Source organism: Corvus brachyrhynchos, unplaced genomic scaffold, assembly GCF_000691975.1.
Source record: "Corvus brachyrhynchos isolate BGI_N302 unplaced genomic scaffold, ASM69197v1 scaffold23, whole genome shotgun sequence".
In the NCBI taxonomy this organism is placed as follows: domain Eukaryota; kingdom Metazoa; phylum Chordata; class Aves; order Passeriformes; family Corvidae; genus Corvus; species Corvus brachyrhynchos.
In genome coordinates, this window is record NW_008238983.1 from 9,257,303 (window position 1) to 9,263,906 (window position 6,604).

At 34.2% G+C, this 6,604-nt stretch overlaps 1 long non-coding RNA gene across 1 annotated transcript in view; it reads right to left on the reverse strand.

The window, feature by feature from the left end:
* Positions 1–1,984: 1,984 nt before the first annotated feature.
* Positions 1,985–6,604, reverse strand: part of LOC108447775 — a 6,448-nt gene continuing 1,828 nt past the window's right edge. The window contains exons 3-4 of the long non-coding RNA XR_001863463.1: positions 5,850–5,922; positions 1,985–4,401 (exon numbers count right to left, since the gene is read on the reverse strand). This is a non-coding gene — a long non-coding RNA (uncharacterized LOC108447775). The remainder of the gene's footprint in view (positions 4,402–5,849; positions 5,923–6,604) is intronic.

Sequence of the window (6,604 nt, forward strand, 5' to 3'; positions counted from 1 at the left end):
ATTTCCCCTATGGAAGTTACTAAACAAGACTTAGATCCTCATTTGTATTTTAAAACATTCTTATAAGAGGTATAAATAATTTATTTTTTACCAGAAAAAATCACCAGCTACGTACAATTCAATACTTTATCTAGTTTCCCATTAACATGGTGTTCATCAGAAATTAGCAGGAGGAATCTATCTCCAGAAGCTGCAGTAAAAGTATTGAATCTAATTACTACATATAGCACACTGCATGTCATCTTCTAGACAGCACACTCAGCTAACTCTCGGAGTAAAAGAGGCATGGCACAAAAACAGAATAGCTCATATCTTTGGTGCTGAACTCTTTATATATGCAAGTGTTTTTTTCATGGGAAGAAGTGGGTGTGAACAGCATATGCTTTTAAGCATACATTTGTTATATTTTTAATTCTGGGACAAATTGCAATACAAATCAAGAAGTGCTTTGTTTCCAAAGTGTTGAAGACTCACAGCTGAAGCAGATTTTCAAAAAGCACAGCAAAGCTTTCAGACAATTAAATACCATCATTTTTTCTTATACTTGGTGCCCACTAAGACCATCATGGCAGATTTTTCTAAGTAACTCAGCAGGTGAGGTACTCGTCTATTCTGAAATCTGGCCATTTGTTTGGATATGTAAATAAAACCCCAACCATTGAAAAACTCTGCCCCTTCACATATGCAAGTTCTTCTCTTGGGGTTCACCACTAAACTAGGCCGGGCTTTGAACTCTACTGTAGTGAAACAGAATCTAACTTTGTTCTGAATGCAGGGAATTCAGTTCCAGCACTTGAGAGTTAATATCAGATTTTCATTCTATTCACAGAGACAGGACTAATCTTTTCCAGTTTCACTGTCCTCTGAGCCATCAAGAGACATTAATTTTAGCTGACATTGGATTCCTATTCATTTCTCTCATTCTAGGAGAGTGTTAAGACATTAGTGACAATGAAGAATTACTTGTCTGTACAGCATGCTGTGTATTGCAGCATTCACTACATGCAAGAAACTTTGAGGAGTGACAATGATGGCTTGATGTGCACAAGACTTCAAAATTATTGATGTCACATGAAGAATATCAGGTTTTATATCAAGTTTTAATTGTCATTCATCTTGTTACCAAATTTGTCATGTTCTTGAACAGACTTAAGAACAATGTATTTGTCATATTAACTCATACTTCTATTGATACTTACAAAATTATTTCACAAACATAAAACCATTCAAGCAAGGCTGATAATTTTTAAATGCTACCTATATATTATTAATGCTTGCACTAAATCTGCAGCAACAGATCTTACATTTTGTCTTCCATACTTAAACACTACACATAGAACCATAAAATCATAACTATTCCTTTTTTAAAAAACACAATACAAAAAGATATGATCAGAAAGCCATAAATGGAATTCAACATTTTCAGTCTTCTTTATGATTACTATGTGTTTTCCTTATATTTCTGCTTGTTTGAAGGTTTTGTAAGGTGAGAAGTCTTGAAATATTGATACAGTTATAATTACAAACATTTAATAATCTAACAGGATGTAAGATAAAAGCCACTCGAAGCTCTTTATAGCCTGAGGGACTATGTTGATTCCTTTCTGCACTCATTTCTTAAAGTATTAAAAATGTGTTATTGGGAGTGCTCTGATAACTGCTCAGATGTCTATTTATTCAACCCTGCAATTGTTTATGTTAGAATTATGGACTTGGTTTTCTATTCAGACAGTTATTTAGTTTGCTTGCTTCCTGAGTCTTGAAGCTATTTCAGTTCAAATTATATTAGAGCATCACATACAAAAGAATTCTTTGTTCACAGCCTATCCAACAAAATAGAGAGGGCTTCAGAGGCATCTATAGCTCCAGGGCCCAGTAAATTAGGTCTTGACTAGAAAAATAAAAGTAATAAAAATTGCCATATATAAGAGGGTGGATTGGATGTGCTGTCTTCCACTAAGAAAAAGGAAACTGCGTTCTCTTATAAATTGAAAGTGTGTTTATTTTACAAACTTTTACAAAAAATCACATACTCTTAGAAAACAGGATCTACTCTAAGATAAAAAAGCACTCTGATTTATATTCTATCTGTGGCCCAGATGACATTTTTCTATGATGAAAAAGAAAGAAGGAAATCAGATGAGAAATCTCTATGGAATTTACATTATCTTGGCAACTATCCATTTTTACACCAGCTAGGAAAACTGTGGAGGTGCATGGCTCCAAAGCACCTAAATTTTGCCACACCCTTATTGTTGTACAACATTACAGTCTGAAACTGGGAATTATTTGCAGAAGCTCTTTCAAAATAGAATGTTTTTCTTCTCTTCTTTCTCTGCTACTGCCCTTTTTCAAAAGGTTGAAAATCAATTTACAGGGTATTCTACTGAAGCAGCCACTGAAAGATATTTTGGGAAGGCTGAGACATGAAAACTCTGGTATCATCAAAATATTGCCTTTTTGCCCTTACCCTTTTAATGATCGTATTCTGAAGCAGATATCCATTTAAATACTATTCACAGAGAAGAACCCATTTGTTTTGTTTCCTGTAGATATCTTATTAGCTATGTCATTTTCCTTCACATTTATGTTTACATAGCTGAAGCATAGAAACAGGTAGAAAGTGATACAATTAGCTTTATGTACAATTTTGATAGTTTTGCATTGAACATTATTCTTCTCTACTAATACGAGCTGTAGAAGGAGGATTATCATTAATTAGATTGATTAACTTTTAATATTATAGTGAGACAGAATGTGGGTTTATTCACATCTAGGTAAGGCCATTTGCAAAGTCTTCCACATTGTTTTAGAAAAATCTTATTCTATGTTGCATTTTCCATTTTTTCAGTATTCACCCACATGAAGATTGTACATACCCTATCCTTTAGTCCTAGTTAATAATATTTCAATTTCTACTTTCTTCCTTCACATTTCCCAGGGATGAGGATCCAATTTTAGTTTTATTTCAGAGCTCCTTACAAGGACATTTTGTTTTGATCCTTTTGAAGTTCTTTAAAAGATCAGGTCCCTGCATACCATTTGTATATTTAAAAAAAACCCCCAACAAATAGCAAAATGAAACAAAACAACATAACAACAGCAACAAAAACAACAAGAGCAGGAAGAACTATTTCTTACTGGAAACACTGAAAAATAATAGTGTATTTTAAATATGACAGGTACTAGTTTTGATTCATCTGTATTATAACCATGCATCTTTAAACCATTATATATTACTTAGTTAAAATTTTATATACCTGTTGAATTCATTAATGTAGTAAGCTAAAAGCTCATTCTTTAATGCTTCATAGGGTGTTACTTTGGACCAGGAGGGAATTGTTTCTAATTTAAGAACCTTTGTCAGAAGCTATCAATCAGAATTATAGATAGCTTTTCATTACAGCAATGAGATATTGATTTTTTTTCCTATAATGACATGGGCGAATGCCTTTTTTCTTAAAAATGGTAGTCTTTTGTTTGTTTGTTTTTTTCAATATTCAGCTAAAGAAGGATATTCACAACCCAATCTTTTAAACTATCAGTCGTGACAATGGTATGAAGCAATGACAGAATAGGGAAATAATAGATTGGTAAGGGGATAGATAAATCAGTCACGTTTCAGGGTTTACTATAAGGTGTTTAAGAGCCAACCAAAGAAATGTTTATGCTGTTTAACTTTGGGAGTTACAGAATGATGACCTGTGTGGCATCGCTGAGCTTTCAGGCAGCAGCAGCCTGCTAGACGGAGTCCAAGGGTTACAACAACGACCCTGATCTCGGAGGTGTGGGGGCTGTAGCACACCACCTATATTTCAAAAAGGGGAAATAAAAATGAAACTATGAGACTATTTAGCCTGGTTTAAACCTTGAAAGATTTTAGCACTAATAAATAATTGGGGCATGCATCAGTAAAAGATAAGAGTGTAACAAATATCAGGCACGAATTTGCTGAGACTCCATGTCCTTCTGAGCCAGAATAGAGGCTTATTGAATGGAAGAAGTGGCAAATATGATACAACATCATTTCAGTAATATTTTGATGGCACCATATGGCTTGAAATTCCTACAACCAACTAGAAAAATACATTTTAGAAGACTTTTACGAAATATTAGTAACAAAAATTGCAAATTAATTATCAAACATTCATCGCAGCACTGAAAATATGTCAAAGCTAAATGCAGTAGGAGTTATGAATACTCGGAAGATCCAAATTGGACAGGAGACTGAAATCCAGAAAGAAAAATCCACAGGTCAGGATCTGATCTACTGGGTAAGGTCAAGAAAGGCGAGTTCTTCATTGGATCCAATGAATGGTGTCCATCTCCTTCCAAATGAAAGAATTAGCTTAATCTCCATCATGTTTGGCTTGGCACAATATTTCTTGCAAACTTATAAACCTCAGAGGAAAAAAAGAAAAAGTAGAAGTCATTGCAGAACAACAACTTGATAGCTTTAGAACATTATCTATACCTTTTAATTGAGTCCTTTGCAAAAAAAAATTGAAATTAATATTAACTGAGATTTAATATACTGCTTACAAAGGTTAGTTCATTTAAAGAAGTAAAAAAAAAATTAGCTTTTTACATTTCTAGCCCTGGGCAAACTGCAACTCCTCTTCTGCGATGAGAAAAATAATATATAAAGGCCTCTTAAAATAACTGCTTTTGTGCAGAAGTTTTGTTTGTACGTATGAATAATGGCTTCTCAGGCCTGAGAAGGCAATTTCAAAGTGAGTGTAGACTACCAGGAAACAGAAAATGTCTTTCGGTCTTTTAGCCAAGATACAGCATGAAAGAATCACAGATCTTTTTTTGGCAATGTAACATTTCCTGCTTCTGAGAGTCAGGCACTTTACAGTGGTGTATGGTAGGAGAACACAAGACCACAGACAAAGCCAGAAACTAGGCAGGGTCCAGCCTGATATAAGAAAAAAATTCAAAGACTGGAACAGGTTGCCCAGATCCTGTATGCAGCCTCCACTCTTGAATACCTTCAAAAGCATCTAGAAAATGGCAAGTATTCTGGTCTCATATCACAGCCAACCCTGCCTTAGCAGGGAATTGGACTAAAAACTTTCTGAGATTCTTTCCAATCTGAGTTATCCTATAAACACAGAACCAGCAGCTTTTCATATCATTAGCTAAGAGGGTCTTCCTCATGCCTCTCTCTGGTCTGTATTTCACTCGTAATAACCAAGTGTGGATTACAGTCTTACATTTGTAGTGAACTTCAAGTTTCCAACTTTTTACAGATTGTGAGGGGGAAATTCTAAGCACACACATACTATTTTGGACTTAAACCAGACTCACTAAGTGAAACACGTTGTACTCTGAATGTCACTTTTCTGTGTCCAATTTAGTGCCTGTTGATGCCTAAATTGTATGTGTTGGTCTGCTTCTTTCTAGCTCTCAAGGCATTGTGTAGCTGCATTACAGTCCACCACAGTGAGAATACCTTTTATTAAAAAAACAGGGAAGCCAATAAGGTTTTTTCTGTATGGCCTTTCTCATTCCTAGCCATGTTTACTTTACTGCCCTCTCATTCTTTCCTTTGCAAAGAAAAAAGTTTCTCTATCAGCAGAGAAAACAGACAATCTTTTAATATGTCTTCTTACTTTCTCAAGTTTCTTTTGAACTAAATAGAATTTGGGGGGAGGGGTGGAGGGGGAAGATTTATATATATATTACATGTTTCCTGTCTGGGCAGAGGGAGAAATAGGTTCGATGGGAGAGCAAAATAATAAATGTTTCTTTCTTTTTGCTAGGACAGATCTTACTCATATGATGTCATAGGCAAATATCAGGGTTAAATTAAATAATATCTTAAACTTAATTTATATTAATACCTTAAAAATTAAGAGATGCTCTGGAGACTGTTATGAATGGGGTTCCATAGTTTCAGAGGTCTGTAGAGTCACCCTTAAAGCATCAAGAACAGAGAGCATACAGTAATATGAACTACATACAGTGACTGTAAGAATTTAATTTCTTATTTGTTTCTCTAATATTAGATGAAGGACAGTTCTGAGACCTCTTGCTTTTCTAGGCCTGCTTCTTCAAAATGTCAGTGATTTGAATTAAAAGGATTTAGAAAGAACAAGTTGCACCATTCTTTCTATTTGTGTTGAAGTTTGATCAAACCTGCCAAAAAAATTAATCTTGTCATGGAGATGTCTGGGTTGTGTATGTCCTAAACATAACCATTCAGAGCTGGACAATTCTATTCCTTAAACAAAACTGCCTGATCTGAACAGAGAGCAAATGCTTTAGCAAGGTATAATTTTCCAGTTTTTCTTTTTACTGTGATATCTTGCACTTAAACTTTGTTAGTAAACTATTAATTACAAGTAAATATTGGTAGTAGAAAAAAAAGGTAAATGAAATTTCAAATTCATCTCTGCTTAGTCTTCATAATTCACAAAGGCTTAGCCTCATTTTTAGAAAAATATGAATATTTGCTGACTGAATCTTTTCTTGAATATTTTGAGGTTTTTGGACGTTTTAGCAGACTCTTTTCTGTTACCAAATACTGTTTTCTTTCTTTTCCTGCATAAATCTCATTTCGCAAAAGAAATAAATAATGTCTCTTTATTTATTTCAA